At 38.6% G+C, this 18,132-nt stretch overlaps 1 long non-coding RNA gene across 1 annotated transcript; it reads left to right on the top strand.

Annotated features, from left to right (window-relative positions):
* The first annotated feature begins 1,516 nt into the window (after nucleotides 1-1,516).
* On the top strand, nucleotides 1,517-3,022 carry LOC141646116 (uncharacterized). Its single transcript, XR_012545352.1, has 3 exons — nucleotides 1,517-1,905; nucleotides 2,190-2,540; nucleotides 2,929-3,022. It is a non-coding gene; the product is annotated as an uncharacterized LOC141646116 (long non-coding RNA).
* Nucleotides 3,023-18,132: the final 15,110 nt, after the last annotated feature.

Here is an 18,132-nt window from a genome sequence, read left to right as displayed (position 1 = left end):
GCGGGTCCCAAAATATTCGGATATTATAATATTCCCCCCTTAAAATGAACTTTGTCCCCGAAGTTTGCCTCACTCTCTCTTTTCACAACTATTCCTCAAGCTTCCCTTAAGTCTCATTACCGGTTCTCAAGTACTCTCTCGCCATTACTGTTTTCCTTTACTCTATCGTAAATTCTGTCAAGATTCTTATTGTCATTATCACTCTTATTAACCACACATGTTTATCGTACTCATCCCAAAGTTATTTGCTCAACTCTCATTACTTCTTCTCATTCTATACTTTCTCTTTCCTTAATTTCCGAATTATTAAATTCACTCCTCCTAAAAGAGAACGTCTTCCCGAAGTTCAATTGTCAAGCCTCATAATGTATTCTCGAAGGACTCATCATCTAATGCCGCAATCCCCCACTTCCCGGGTTTACTAACCGTTTCTCTATTACACAAATCTAAGGTCGAATCTCGTATGTTCATAATGTCGTTAATACAAGTCTTAGTCTATGGGTCTCCCGAAGGTCAAAGCACGAAGTCAAACCCACGGTTCCAATTTCTAGTCTCATAAGTAGCTCTCGACTGACGTTGGTGATACACGTATAGTATAAGTTATACTCGATCGAAACATATATATATATATATATATATATATATATATATATATATATATATATATATATATATATATATATATATATATATATATATATATATATATAGAGAGAGAGATTGAATCATGTGAGGCACCCTTCTTAGGGTGAGGCGGCTGGACACCTTCTAAACCATCAGATCTAATAACTAAAGATACTCCAGATGCTGCCACGTGTCCCCCTACAAAACACATCTAACTACTGCCATTTCCCTCTCATACTCACTCATTTACTCCGTACACTCCCACTCTCTTCACTTTCTCTCTCTATCTCTCTGTCTCTCTTTTTTTGATCGCCTTTTTTCAGTCATATTTTGATCGCCATTATCATCCTAATTTTTGTTCGGATCTAGGTAATTTCGATCAACTAATTTTCCTTTTGATGCATCTCGATTTCATTCTATATTCATCACACTAATTTTCGATAAACTTATTCAATTTGTTAGAATTTTCAATCAAGTAGTTTAATTGGTAAGTTTCGCTCTTGGTTTGTATGTTTTGATCGATCTCTGCTTGTTCGTATGTTTCATTCTCTTTATTTACTTTTTGATACCTAGATTTCGATTTCTGTTAAATTTTGGTCATAAATTAGTTTAATCACCGAGTTTCGCTCTTTTTATTTGCAGGTTTTGATCGATTTCTCACTTGTTCGTATGTTTCTTTCCGTTTCTTTACATTGCACTCCTTGTTTTAATAGTGCTTTTCGAGAAATTACCTGGTGTTTAAGGGTAGCTAGGCTCTTTGTATGCATAGGAGACTGTGGAATGACACCATTAGAGGGGGGAATACCGAGAAGACCACAAAGTAATGTCTACGCACAAGAAAAAAAGAAATAACAAAAATGACTGGGTTTAGGCTGCGGTTTTGAGTATTAGTACTCCGTATTCGTATATCGATTACTTGTACTTTAATTAATGGTAAAACGTTTAATGTGATGATTAGTAGTAATACAAGAATCTTTTGACTTTTGAGTCCGTTAAATATAGAAGTAGAGTACTATGAATGTAGTTAGTTCTATTCTCTGTGTTTTAGCATTACATTATCAACCAGTCAACTACTTAACCTCTCCTTTCTTTGTTAACCCTGTGCCGAAGAAGTCTTAGCCTAGTTATGAAGATGAAGATAATGTGAATGATAAGAATACGACTTCAAATCCTGCTTCTTCATTGTGTTGTACCGGCCTTCTGCCTCCTTTGATTGACTGCTAGATAATTACAAAAGAATTTGCTTCTTATTTTTGCCTATCCTCTCCATTTTATAAGCAAGTAAGATTTTTACCTATACTCTCTATGTTTTGACTTTCATAAGCATGTTTTTTTTATGTATAGGATTTCATTAGTGGGAACTAATTATTTAAGTAATTTGATGCTTTTTCTTACAGTTGAATGATAAAATGTTGTTACTGACTTCATGGTTTTAACCCAAATGACTCGACCTGCATTAACAAATACAGTACTCCGTATAATATTACAGGGTGAAAACATGAATTATCAACGACTTATATATGTTAGTCTATTAATGAAAATGAAAATGAATACCTTTTTTACAGCAATGAGTACAGAATTGAAGAACACTGCTGCAAGCCATGAAAAAACGGCGACAAAAGAACAGCAGCAAAAGGTACATACCAGAATTTTCCTGTTGTCAAAATTGACAAATCATGGTTTGCACATCTCTGAGTTTGCCCAGTTAATACGACTGTAATTTCGTTGCTTAATTTCAGATTGATGAGGTGAGATCGGGATTAGGTCCGCTGCCAGAGAAGTTGAGCTGTTACTGTTCTGATGCAATCATTGCTAGATTCCTGCAAGTGAATAATTGGAATGTTCAAAAGGGTACTAAAATGTTGAGAGAATGTCTGAAATGGAGGTCAGACTACAAGCCTGACAAAATTCTATGGGTATGTGGTACACTTCTTATGCAGAAAACTAGAACAAACAAACGAGTCATTTCGAGTGTGCTCTTATTGATCATTTCGGGTAAAGGTCATCTAGGGCACAAGTCTACCCTTATGAGTTGGGTCAATAAGGTAATTTTCAGGTTGTGACTGATAAACCTTTATTAATGAGCCCTTCCGGAGCATTTTTTGTGCTGCGGTTATGATCAGGTCTGTGACAACGTTTCTTTCACTCTCAGCGACTCAGGGCGGGTTTAAGTTGCGTTGATTGAGGTTGGGTCACTTTGTGGCTTGCCAAATATAATGATTCTATAGGATAGGATTGGCTAGAATGTTTCCTCTTAACTCAAAACACTCAATATGTTGAACTTGTCTGTTTCCAATGATACAGGAAGATGTTGCTTTTGAAGCAGAAACTGGGAAAGTATACAGATCAGCCTCCGTGGACAAGAAAGGGAGACCAGTTATCGTCATGCATCCCTGTCGTCAGGTACCTCTTCTATTTGCTACATCCCTCAATAGAAGGGAAATTTGATTAAAGTATGATTGAATGAGGTGCATAAGCTACTTCAGAAGACCAAATGCATGCTTGTAAATTAATCCAGTGATTTCCTGTGTTTTTTTTACCTGCGGAAGTATACTGATTTCAATGAACATCGCTGTGTTTCTATTCGAGATAGCAAGCCCTATAAAGAATTCTGACAATAACCTCTGGTCACTGCCTTTGATGTATGGCGTCAAGGTTAATGATTTGATCATGCTCGGAGAATGGTGGAGACTTTTGACACCCATGTTTCTGGTACATCCTCTGTTCATTTGACAATTTCACCTCTGAAAATGTGTTTGTGAAGCGTTTACTGCAAATGGGTTATTTCGGCCAAGTATTCATCAATTTTATCCTTGTTATATGGTTGATGAAGTGATGCCTAAACTAAACTATGTGGTTTAATTTGTGAAGCATGCTGGATTTCTGCACGTCGGACTTAGTTCATGTATGCCTGTTATTATGAAAGTAACAAGAATCTCACTTCAGCAAAAGTGAGAGAGACTTTCGAAGTTCGTTCCGATGCCCGTTCTACAATCACGGAGTCATATGGTAATGAATCTAGGGTTGTTCATCACATTGACAATCAATCGCAGGTTAGGCTTTTCATTGTTGCATATCTAAAGGCTATTAGCTTAAGGTTCCCCTTATTTAATCTTTGTTATGTACTCGTATATCTTAACGGCTATTAGCTCAAATGGGAGAGCAATGTGCAAATCTTGCACAAAGGTATGAGTTCGAATCTCATATAGCCTAGTTAATTTAAGAATCTAGTGTATTAAACTTAAATACAATAACATTGAGGATGAGTTAGCCAAATCCGTACTCAGATGTGCAAAATTGAGGATGAGTAGAAGAAGCAAGCTCAAACTTAGATGTGCACAAACGTCGTGCATAAGCCAAAACGTCGTGCAGAGCCACATCATCTCCACTGCAAAATCACACCGCCGACAGAATTACGCTTTAGTAAAGAAGATTGAGTTGAGTCCGGAGAAAATGGATGTTATGGAAGAGTTCATTGTCCGATTAGGCAACACGAGGCATAAGAACCTCATTAGGTTGCTTGGTATCTTTTGTATCTTCTGTATGATTTCTCACCGAAAGGCAACTTGGCTGAAAAGATAAGCTTGGAACTTGATTGGGCCTCCAAGCAAAAGATTGTATTAGGCATTGCAAAGGGGCTTTGTTTTCTTCATCATAATTGTCATCCTGCAATTCCGCATGGCGATGTCAGGACAAGCAACATAGTTTTTGAGGAGTCCATGGAGCCTAAGCTTGCTGAATTTGGTTTTCGCTATTTGATGCAGCTTAATAAAGGTTCTATTGCATCAACATTCTCCAAAATGCAAGGAGGTATGCTTTTCAAATCTCACTGGTTTCGTTAAGTATGTAGTGAGTCGATTCTGGTAGCACCCACTCATCAGTCACAAACTTTGTATAAGCTAAATTAGAAGTATGAAGTAACTTAATTAGTGTTGGTAGTTGAGATTAGCGGATAAGGAACTCTCATAACGATTATTATCATTGACATTTAAGATTGCGCGAGGAAACTAACCTCTGCCCTGTTAATGCAGGTCAATATAACACAATTAAGGATTACAATTTTGAGTCCTTTATAAAGTCAATGTTAGAAATTATCTAAATTGGGTGCAATTGGACATGACAGAAAAGGCCAAAACCCAAAAGTCCACTAGAGAAATACCAATTAGGCTTTGAAGTAACAGTAGCAGTCAATAACCAACATGGGAGTCGAACCCACACCTTGTGCATTGCACAACGCTCTGCCATTTGAGCTAATTGGTTTTAAAATAATTAAATCATTCCACTAGTTTTCATCATGTGAGTTGTTCCCTTATCTCTGCTCCCCCTGCCATTAGAGGAACGACTAAAGAAATTGATTCTCGAGGTTGTACTCTAATCCTTACCTTGGAACTTTCCATTTTTTTTTGGTTAACTGCTACGCTGAAAAGAAATAGTTGTCACTTTGGTATTTTGCTCTGTACTAGTATAGTTGTGTATATAGCTTCTGATCTTTTTCCACGTTCATATTGAGGAAAAAAATTAATTGCGGTTTTTTTGAATATGTGCTGCTTTAGTTCATTCCATCTTGAAAGAATGTGAAAGAAAATCATACCCCCATTTATTTTAACCACTTATGATGATCAAGTTTCACAAAACAAGTCTTAAGATTTACTGAATAAGGTATGAGATTCACAAAATAAGGTATGAGATTCACCAAATAAGAAAAAGAGCAAAAAACGTGATTTTAACCACTTATGATGACCAAGTTTCACAAAACAACCTCTAAGATTCAGTGAACAAGGTCTGAGATTCACAAAACAAAGTCCGAGATTCACCAAATAAGGAAAGAGCAAAAAATGTGATTTTAACCACTTATGATGACCAAGTTTCACAAAACAAGCTCTACGATTCACTGAACAAGGTCTGAGATTCACAAAACAAAGTCTCAGATTCACCTAATAAAGAAAAGAGCAAAATAGATGATTTTAACCACTTATGATGATCAAGTTTCACAAAACAAGCCTTAAGATTCACTGAATAAGGTATGAGATTCACAAAATAAGGCTTGAGATTCACCAAATAAGGAAAAGAGCAAGAAACGTGATTTTAACCACTTATGATGACCAAGTTTCACAAAACAAGCTCTAAGATTTACTGAACAAGGTCTGAGATTCACAAAACAAAGTCTGAGATTCACCTAATAAAGAAAAGAGCAAAATAGGTGATTTTAACCACTTATGATGATCAAGTTTCACAAAACAAGCCTTAAGATTCACTGAATAAGGTATGAGATTCACAAAATAAGGTCTGAGATTCACCAAATAAGGAAAAGAGCAAAAAACGTGATTTTAACCACTTATGATGACCATGTTTCACAAAATAAGCTCTAAGATTCATCGAACAAGGTCCGAGATTCACAAAACAAAGTCTGAGATTCACCTAATAAAGAAAAGAGCAAAATAGGTTATTTTAACCACTTATGATGATCAAGTTTCACAAAACAAGTCTTAAAATTCACTGAATAAGGTATGAGATTCACAAAATAAGGTCTGAGATTCACCAAATAAGGAAAAGAGCAAAAAACGTGATTTTAACCACTTATGATGACCATGTTTCACAAAATAAGCTCTAAGATTCACTGAACAAGGTCTGAGATTCACAAAACAAAGTCTGAGATTCACCTAATAAAGAAAAGAGCAACATAGGTTATTTTAACCACTTATGATGATCAAGTTTCACAAAACAAGTCTTAAAATTCACTGAATAAGGTATGAGATTCACAAAATAAGGTATGAGATTCACCAAATAAGGAAAAGAGCAAAAAACGTGATTTTAACCACTTATGATGACCATGTTTCACAAAATAAGCTCTAAGATTCACTGAACAAGGTCTGAGATTCACAAAACAAAGTCTGAGATTCACCTAATAAAGAAAAGAGCAAAATAGGTTATTTTAACCACTTATGATGATCAAGTTTCACAAAACAAGTCTTAAAATTCACTGAATAAGGTATGAGATTCACAAAATAAGGTATGAGATTCACCAAACAAGGAAAAGAGCAAAAAACGTGATTTTAACCACTTATGATGACCAAGTTTCACAAAACAACCTCTAAGATTCACTCGAACAAGGTCCGAGATTCACAAAACAAAGTCTGAGATTCACCTAATAAAGAAAAGAGCAAAATAGGTGATTTTAACCACTTATGATGATCAAGTTTCACAAAACAAGCCTTAAGATTCACTGAATAAGCTATGAGATTCACAAAATAAGGACTGAGATTCACAAAATAAGGCAAAGAACAAAATAGGTGATTCCTAACACCTATAATGACCAAGTTTTAGAAAATTATCTTACAGGTTCACAAAACAAGCTATAGGATTCACAACATAAGGACCGAGATTCACAAAATAAATCAGGAGAAGAGCAAAACAGGTTATCTCTTATCACTTATAACAAAATTTTATCAATAGAAGTAAACCTGAAAATTTGATAAATTAAAACCAATCGGATTCATAATTAAATCGATAATCAACAACCACTTTGTTTGTCCGAATATGACCAAATTATCAGCTTTTTCAGTTTTGCTTTATTATTATGGAAACACAAATGTTTCGTGTTCCGCTCCAATTTGAAAGATGACAACATTGGTACACCTATTACATTGCCCAAGATCAAAATATAGTGCCAGAGTAACAAGATTTCATTCTACTCAAACTTGCCTAAACGACTTCCGAATACTGAAGAAAGCAATCCCATGCATAATTATGTACTCAAACTAATCTTCAAGTGACAGACTGACAATACCAGAGTATAAGAAATTTCATGTTTTAAGCCTCAAATGTAGGTTTATGTTGACACTTGACACTTGACAATCAGTTGAAGTGTAAGACTCTAGGATGTACATTTGAATAAGGTCTGACATTCACATAATAAGGTTTGAGATTAACAGAATAAGGTCTGAGATTCACAAAACGAGGTCTGAGATTCACCAAATAAGGAAAAGGGCAAAATAGGCGACTTTAACCACTTATGATGACCAAGTTTCACAAAACAAGCCCCACGATTCACTGAACAAGGTCTGAGATTTACAAAACAAGAACTGATATTCACAAAATAAGGCAAAGAGTAAAATAGGTGATTCCTAACACTTATGGTGACCAAGTTTTAGAAAATGATCTTACGGGTTCACAAAACAAGCTCTAGGATTCACAACACAAGGACTGAGATTCACAAAAATAAGGCAAAGAGCAAAATAGGTGATTTCTAACACTTATGGTGACCAAGTTCTAGAAAATTATCTTACAAGTTCACAAAACAAGCTTTAGGATTCACAACACAAGGACTGAGATTCACAAAATAAGGCAAAGAACAAAATAGGTGATTCCTAACACCTATAATGACCAAGTTTTAGAAAATTATCTTACAGGTTCACAAAACAAGCTATAGGATTCACAACATAAGGACCGAGATTCACAAAATCTTGTGAACCAAGATTATTCTCTACACCGCACCCATCAAAACTTCTACTACCTCTATCTATGGACCAACAACATTTTCCCTTTTGGGACATTCCAAGCAAATCACAGTATTTTCACTTTAAGAAATGATGGAGAAAGACTCTATTGTATATTTGTAATAGTTGGGGCCAATCTTCTCTCAAATAAGTTTGACCTCCTAAAACTGGCCCGAACACAAATGCCGTTAGTTCAAGTATGTAAGCACAGTAAGAGAAAAAACAATTGCTCTAAATGAGCCCCTTGAGAGAACAGTAAGTCAAATTGTTTTAGTATAGCCAAAATCCAAAGCCAATAATATAAATGTAGATTTCACAATCGTTCCCTCAAGGCCGGAGCCTAAAAAAGTTAACTCGACCGAATATAGATCCCAAGAACGTAAATAATGAGTTTGTAGTTTTAATATACTAACCAAGTTCGCATGCGCCAATTCAGCCATATATTTAGACGGATTTTCCTGTCATTAACAGAAGCCATGTGTCAGTGACACCACTAAATTCATTGAACAGTCATGGGCAATAAAATATAGCTCACCTGTTTCATTTCCACAGCTTTCATGAGAAGCATCATGTCTCCATAGCCATAAGATGTTTGCAAGACATTTAATGCACTCGGCCATAGCATTCGCGATCTGCAGAGTCAACAAGTTGGTTTTAATGAGCTTCACCTATACACCAATATTACACACAAATGTAGAAAAAAGCCTAGAAGATAAACTAAATAGGGCAGAAACTAAAAAAAATAAAAAAAAACTGGCAAAAGATATACTCGTAAATAATAAGATTCGCTCAAATTGTTGCAAGGTCGGGCAATTTCAACGATTGTTGCACCAAGGAATCGTATTGTTCCTCTATCTGTGTGGCCAATGAAGGGCTAAGACACTGCCAGATCGCTCTTAACTTTTACGGCCACCCCATGTCTAACTCAATATTCAAATAATTATGTACGGAATCCATAAATGACCCTTTCCAGTAGACACTTCTCATGTATAGAAAGGGAGGCTTGCATGACAAAATGATGAAAGGAAGGGACTGGTGTATAAAGGAGTATATAGTACTCGTATGACTTTTGATAACTTTAAGCTTCGGAGTTCATATATCTCTTTATTTCAAAGTCTTATCAGCCAAACAATCAACAAATAAACAACTGGAACCTTAAATCACACTTGAAAACAACGCTAATAATCAGTCGATTTCACGATATACCAAAGCACCATACTTTTGAACCGGAAATAATGAACCAAATAGCCTTACTTTGATTGCTGTCCTAAATTTGCAGCCACTCTATCAATAACATCAATTAAAGGAACGCTAAAGACAAACACAAACACTAAAGTTTCTACATCCAAATTTGATGATGGATTTATGAATTTACAACAACAAAACAAATATAAAAATCATCAAAAGTAGTTCCTAAATAGAACATCAAAATCAAACCAAAATGGCTTAAACCTGATAGCCGATTCCTTCACTATCGTAATCATAATCATTGTTGTCATCGCCATCATCATCATCATCATTGTCATCGCCATCATCATCAGCATCGTCATCGACATCGTCACCACCATCATGTCTCCTCGTTGTATCGGCATCATGGTGCGATATTGAAGGTAGAAAAGGGAGATAAGAATTGAGATTGTTTGGCTGATTATTAGCAAAGAGGAGGAAACAAAGGCAGAGTAAACCCTGGTGTGTATTGTGTAACAATGGCGGCGAGAGGCGAGAGGCGATGGCGATTTGGTGGTTGTTGAATTGATGCAATTGGAAAATCGCTACAATTGATCTGAAAATCGCTCAATTGATCAAATTGATCGAAAAAACGCCGGAATTGATCAAATTGATCGAAAAAACTCTGGAATAGATCAAACTGATTGGAAAATCGCTACAATTGATCGGAAAATCGCTGCAATCTACGAACAATTGCTTCAATTGATTAGGTTATGGAGATTGATTTGGGAAAGATGGCTGAGAGGAGTTTTGATGATGAAGAAAGAACATGTAGCGCGCAATATATCACAGTCCACTCAACATGTATCATTTTGGTGAGACCGGCCGCCTCGCCATAATGAGGTGCCTCACCGGATCCGGCCTCTATATATATATATATATATAGGGGCGGGTTCAGGTACGAACTGACTTACGGTACGAACCGTACGAAATAGCTAGTTATACATTTTTTTTTCAGATACATTTTATTACCTTACCATATACACTTTTTTATTCAGATACATTTATAACATAAGTAGATACACTTTTACAAACTAAAATTCTAGATGCACACTTTTACACTTTTTTAACACTAATTTTTGCGGGTACACATGGCATTAAAGCCAGATACACATTTTATCAACCCCGGATACACGTGGTTATACGCAGTATAATACTTCTCAGATACACATTGTAATGCTTCTAGATACACAAGTTCATACTACCGGATACACATGTATCTAGTAGTAATACACATGTATCTAGTAGCTATACCGTATGTCTCTGGGGTGGTAATATGTGTATCCACTACCACTACTACTACCACCACCGCCACAAACCACGTCCGCCACCACCACTACCACCAACAACACAATATCGCCACCTCACCCACCATCACCTCAACCTCGACAAAACTGGATACACAAATAATACAAGTATCTAGTAGCCTTCACAAACGTATCCAGAAACACTACTTCATGTATCCACCCCAAAACTATGAACCACCACCGTCGCCACCGACTAAGAACAATAGCACACCACTGACCACCACCACTACCACCGACTAAAACCACCCAACATCGAAATAAATGTCAGAAGTCAAAGAACCAACAACAACGACAACAACCAACGCCTCCTCCGACCACTTTCGGAGCTCGCCGGCTCCATAACACGACCAATACCCCGATCGAAACCTGTTGACCTCCCTGCCTACAGCCTACCCACCACATCAATCCCATTACCTTTCACCGGTGTGGCTCGACTAGACCAGGTACCCACACAAAGAGAGTCGAACACCATGGTCGTGCTCTGGTGACGACGGAAAAATTGAGAGCCAAAAAATGTTATTTGCAACATTCTTTTTCGCCGGCTAGGCCGTCGAAGGTCGAGCAGTCGGAAGTGAGATTACAGACAATGAGATGGCACTAGATTGATCCGGAGCTCCGGCGTCGAGCAAAGGTGAGCCACGAGAGAAAATCAGCAGCGAGAAAACGAATTTCAATTCAAAATCGCAGATCTATGGTTATTGGATGACTGGCCTGATCTCTAATGTAACGTTTAATGGATGTGGTGGTTTACGAGATTGATGGTGGTGCACCGGCGATATTAATGTCGGAGCTCCGGTGATAACTCCGTTTTGAATCCCTACCGGCTACCATCACTTCCTCACTACCACAACTCTAACTGCCGCGCCACATTTACCACGAAAGCACCACCTCAACGCCACTAATACACAAACAATGAACAAGAAAAAATGAGATTTAATGGATGTGGTGGTTACGCATCCCTACCGCCACCATAGATCTCATTCTTTTGAAAAAACAATTGAGATTTAATTCATAGATTTACAAAAAGTGAAGAAGGATTTACAAAAATGTAGTCCATTTGGGACGGTAATGGATCTGATTGTGGTGGTGGTGGTGCCGCTAGAAGGCGGAGACGCCCAATAGATCTGATTGTGTACAGGAGAAAGAAAATCAAATGAAATGGTCTGTGTGAGGGAAAGTAAGTGAGTATGTCAGGGAGTGTATACATTATAAGTGAGGTGAGATACTGTGAGCGCGTGTGTTTGTTTTGTGCCTTGGTTTTTAAGTCAGTTCATACGGTTCGCGCCGTAATTTAGTTCGTACAGGATCCCGATTCTATATATATATATATATATATATATATATATATATATATATATATATATATATATATATATATATATATACACCACGCAGCATGACTCGACATTATTACACATGTATATGTCAGGTCAAATCTCACACAGCCACATGAATGTGTATCCAATCCACAAGAATATACAGACTCCATGAAACAACTAAGAAACGCCAAAATTACTCGTAATGTGACTCATCATATTCAACACTTCCATTTCCGCATATACCATGTCACGCATGTATCGCATCAAATCCCCCACATGATCATACATGTGTTTCCATACTCGTTTCCATCCATCATCGACCCTTCCGTTTATAAGGAAGATTATCATACTCAATCATGCAAATGACCACTATATGACATATAATTTGCACCCATCACATGACATGGACATCGTTATCATAAAAATAAAATCGCGGCAAGTAACATGCGTCATGCAAGCTTATCACATCCTCTTGTCATCAAATTTCTCGTGTCATATAACAATTTTCAAATCTTACTTTTAAACAGCAAAATGCCACGTAATACGGTCAAACTTACACAATTCACAAAATAACACCCATATAGGGTCATCATGCTCATGCAAACACAAGTCTTTTATTATAAGTCGTAAGACAAGGGTATACGACTAATATTCGGTCGAATATTGACAAAATAAGGGTCAAAGAATACCATCCGATCGAGTGGAATGGGCAACTCAGTCGAGCAGAAGGCACTCGTTCGAGTACAGGTCGCACTCGGTCGAGTACAAGTCGCACTCGGCCAAGTGTCACATGGGCAGATTCGTGCCTCACTTGCAATTACTTCAAACTCGGTCTATTCTACTATATAAATGCAAGCAAGTGTCAACAGATGACTAACACAATACCCAATAACCAAATATAACCAGTATTGGCCTTATGGCCATGATTACGACCACATAAGATAAATTATCTGAGTTACACTACCGACACAAACATGCTATTTCATAGTTCTTTGCGCAACCGTTCCATGCCCCCCCCCCCACCACAGGCGACGGTATCAACATACAGTCACCAACAACCGTACCGTAGTGTGACACAATAGTCAATAGTCACATTGGTATACATAACACCTTATACTATGTCGTGAACACGACCCTAACAACCAATCATTCTCAAGGAATAACAACATCATCACCCAAACAAATGCTACAACGAGGTTACCATGCATACCATGAATGTTTCGCGTAACAATTAAAAGACGACTTTACAAACAACATCTTATACTATCATTCATAGGCCGGAGTCTCACCCAACTACTTTCACACTCCATGCATACACACTTAGCTTAAACGGTCATACTATATAACACAAGTGATCAAATCTCTTAACAATATGATTAAACGGTCATTACGTAGCACACTCTTACTCTCATAACCGCGAAAACCAAGCTTGGTAAAACCAACTCCCCCATAATATATCCCAATTATTAAAACTCAAATTCATCCCTCTTACGTCACAGCCAACAACACGGCCTCTTCACCCGGTTTCATAAACCTTTGTCACTATTTATTCAATTCATACCATTCCTCAAGTCAAATCTCACACCCTCCAAAATGTTTTATCAACTCATGTCATCACTCTCTTTTACACTTGGTACCTCACTATTCTCTCATCATTCCATAAATCCCAATTCAAACATATGATATCCCAAAATACCCGAGTCATACTCAATAAGGTCACTCTCACTTGTCCTTTAAATTCCGTTTGCTAACTATGAGTCCGAACAACCGCTAAATATTCAACCTTGGTCGCACTCCAATTATCATTTATAAGTTGTCTCTCATGATCAACTCACCCAACTCAAAACTTTTCATAGACTAACATATATTCCTAGCGTTTTCAAATTCCCAAACTCGATGACTATATCCAATATCATATACCTTATCAGGGTCATAGACCTAAGGCTAGGTTGAGGAAATCAATCTATTGGGTTCACACACAAATTCTATGCCCGGAGATCTTAGGGGTCCAATCACATAGGGTACCACCGGCTCTTAGCGAACTTCCCTTGCTTGGTTGCTCCTCGCGTTACTTGATGACTTCGGCATGCCCCGAAATTCATTCAAAAAGTCAAATTCCGGTTAGGAGCGACGAGAATTAAAACAATCCGGAACGGATACGAAAGAGGTAGAAAATCAAATAACTTGGAACGGATAGAAAATTTTCCCAACGCTTTAGATCAATGACCAACATTTTAAAATAAACCCTTGACACGAACTTGTCATTGAGATAGAATTTACTTAACCCGAAGAATGGAATTAAAGAAATTACGGCATGACTGTAATACTACGGATTTATGAGTCTCTGGGTACTCTATCGAGTAGGCCTTACTCTGTCGAGTAAGGGTGTGTGGCGTCTTAAAAATAGTTTCTGACCTATTGGGTACTCGATCGAGTAACGTAGATACTCGATCGAGTAAGGGGGCACTCGCTCGAGTACCTCAGCTACTCGATCGAGTAGCCGGTTTACGGGGGATGATTTCTCGGGTTTTATTAATAATGCGATTAAGTATATAATAACTTCCGTCACTTTTCTTTAAACACTTTTAAAACCTAATTACTTTCAAAAAGAGAAATCAAACTATGTTCTTCGCATCAATCGCATTGTTGGCAAATCCCGGAGCTTGGAAGGTCGGATTTTACCTTTCTTTATACCGTTGTGATCCTTGCATCGAGAGTAAGATCTACGTACCATTTTTATAGTATTTCGTTAAAGTTGGTTAAACCCTAATATTGGGATTTGAGGGTTTTGTTGTATTTTGTGATTGGTAGTGATTATATGTTTGTATGTTAGGAGGAGGATTCATAGAGGAAGCTTTTTGATATCAGCTGTGAGACCGTCTGATTGTGTTGTGCTTTCCAGGTAGGGTTTCCCTACTCAGTATTAGTCCCATAGTTCATTATTGGTGTTGTGTGATTGTTGATTATTATCGTATTCGTATTGTGACGGTTGTTGGTTCTGATTGCTGTTTAATGGTTGTGATTGTTTGTCTCTGGTTCTCGAGATGCGTTCTCGGCTGAGTGGAGTCACTTGCGGGAGTGGCTTCACGCCCTAGTTTTGCCCTCCGTGGAACCCGCCACGGGAGGGGATGTGCACATTAATAGGACAGGGTTATCGCTCGGTATGATGAGCGGGGATTTGGTGGGTACGGTTGCGCTCCCCCACTGGCAGGGCTGGTCCAGTGGACAGTCGGTGATGGAGATTGATTGGAGTGGGTGATTGTGTGTGACTGTTTGAGCTGTATTGTTCACTGTGCTATTGGTTTACATAAATTGTGTGATTAGTACTGACCCCGTTTTATGTTTTAAAAACTGTGGTGATCCATTCGGGGGTGGTGAGCAGTTATTGAGCAGGTATGAGTCGAGTTACTGGGATAGCTGGGATGTGCCACCGTCTGATGATAGAAGTCTTTCGCTGTAGCTTAGTAGTTTAATAAACATTTCAGTTAGCTGATTAGACAGTTGGTTTGAGAACTTGTATTCGTATTTTGGATTTGGTTTTGGATTGTAACCTTTCACTAAAGTATTACTATTTAAATGTTGTTTCGTTATTGTCTGATGATTATCATTGCCTCGGGTAAGCGAGATGATAGCATCCTTATACCTGAGTGGTCCTGGTAAGGCACTTGGAGTATGGGGGTGTTACAAAATGGTATCAGAGCGACGATCCTGAAACCTGTAACCAATAAATCTAATGAACATAGGGATAAATTAAAATGAACCCGGGGTAAAGGTTGTAGAAGCTAATGCAAAGGCTTGGGAGACGTCCTAAAGTCGCGAACTCGCCCTACAATTTTGAACCGGTCACATGGGGGGTATGTGTCAAGGTCGAATGTGATGTTTGTTAGCTTGTATGTGGAAGTGATGATGTTGTAATTGTTGGATGTTTGGAGTAGAAGTTGAGATTGTAAATGAAAGGTTGGTGAAGTATATAGAACTGTTATTTGAACAAGAAACATGTTGGATGTTTACTATGTGGCGTTTGATAATATGATATAGTTGTTTTGTTGATCATATGAAAAGCTTGGTAGGATTGCATGCTTAACTATATTATATGTCGAGTTTATAAAGTTACATAGTATGTTGGGATATGTGAGATAACATGCGGGTAGTACATACGAAAGTCAAAGATGACTCGATCGAGTAAGGGGTACTCGATCGAGTAGGTGAGATACTCGGTCGAGTGGGTCTGACTCGATCGAGTGGGTATTTGACGTTTTTACAACCAGAATCGTGGTTTTTTGGTACTCGATCGAGTACATAGGGCACTCGATCGAGTAGGGGGTCATATGCTACTCGGTCGAGTATGTTAGAGATCAGAAGGTCTATTTGGGGTCTGATGTCAAGGCACTCAATCGAGTATGTTGGGCACTCGATCGAGTAGCCTCTACTCGATCGAGTAGGTTTAGGCACTCGATCGAGTGTGTTCTGGGCAGTCCGCTTTCGTGTTTTGAGGTTTTAGTGCGTATTTTTATATCTACCCTTTCTTATATAGTTTCAAGATGCCGCCCAAGAGAAACGCTTTGTATGCGAGAGCTGAGACCATGAACATAGATGATATCGTTAAGATGTTGGAGCATCAGGATGCTCTTACAGAGGCCTCAAAGAAAGTGGGAAAGGACAAGGAGGTTGATCACTCTAAGATCAGCCTTTATATAGCGAGGTTTAACCCAAAAGAGTACAAGGGAACCGGATAACCAAACCTTCTTGACAACTGGCATCGTGAGATGGAGAACATACTAGACCTGGTTCACTGTCCTGATGAGATGAGAATAGAACAAGCTGCATTCTACCTGAGGGAAGCAAACGAGTGGTGGGATAAGGTGAAGGTGAGTGCTAGGGAGATGTATGCGAACCAGGGCTTACCTGCTATACCTTGGGAAGAGTTTCGGAGGGTCATGAGGAAAGAGTTTGTACCGAACATGTGAGGAGTAAGTTTGAGAGAGGAGTTTGATGGGTTTAAGATGACATCCGATATGTCGATTCTTTGAGTACTACAAGCGATTTAATGAGAAGTCTAGGTATCTTTGAGGATATGGGTTTGAGTGAGGAGAACCTGGCGCTGAGGTTTGAGAGGGGGTTGACCCCTAAGATCATGGATAAGCTACCCGTGGGAGTCCTTACTGATGTTAAGGAAGCTTATGAGAGGGTCGGGAGAGCTGAGAGGTTGGTGGAGATGGCTCAGGAGAGAGTAAGTGAGAAAAGAAAGGCTGAGAGTGAGGGTGGTGGCCAATCTAGTCACAAGAAAGGCAACCATAATCAAGCTAGAGGGTTTTCTTCTGGGTCAGGGTTCAGTGCTGGGGCTTCCTTTGGGCGTGGCCGTGTGAGTGGTAGTGGTAGTTGGGGGATGACCTGCTATGGTTGTGGCGGTGTAGGCCACAAGAGACATGAGTGCACGAGTATGCCTGGAGCTTTTCAAGGATCGGCTCGGGGGAGCTATTCTTAGGGACCTGCACAGAGTTATGCGAGCAACAGACCGTCTGGGTCATGGTCTAACCGGGGAAGTCAGAGCTATCAGGGTGGAGGTAACCGCAATGGCGGTAATTCTTATCAGAAATCAGCTACGAACAACAACAACAACAATCAGGAGTCGGGTGCTAAGCCGACCACATCAGCCAGTACTGTCCAGGGAGGTGGACAGAAGACCAGTGGAAAGTTGTTCATGATGGACAAGAAAGCAGCTGAGGATGATGCACATGTTATCACTGGTACTTTTCTTGTTAATGGTATTCATACCTTTATTTTTTTTTATTCGGGAGCGTCTCAGTCGTTTGTATCTTCGAGTCATGTTAAACGGTTGGGTTTGAGGGTATATGAGTCTGTAAGTGAGAAATTTTTTATACCTTCGGGTGAGTCTGTATCATGTGGGAGGTTGTATAGAGATGTGTCTATGATAATTGGGCAAGTTGATCTACCTGTAGACTTGCTAGAGTTTCCTTTAGACGGTTTTGAGATGATAGTCGGGATGGATTGGTTGGGAAAGTATAAAGCTAAGATAGACTGTCATCAAAAGAAAGTGTCTTTGAGAGGTCCTAAGGGTGTTAGTGTGTCTTATCGTGGGTTTGTGGTCAACCCCAAAGTTAAGTTGATTGCAGTTGTCACCTTGAAGTCTTATCTGAG

Source organism: Silene latifolia, chromosome 3 (genome assembly GCF_048544455.1).
Source record: "Silene latifolia isolate original U9 population chromosome 3, ASM4854445v1, whole genome shotgun sequence".
NCBI lineage: Eukaryota > Viridiplantae > Streptophyta > Magnoliopsida > Caryophyllales > Caryophyllaceae > Silene > Silene latifolia.
The sequence above is the reverse complement of the archived record's forward strand: the minus strand, read 5'-3'. Positions and strand labels throughout refer to the sequence as shown.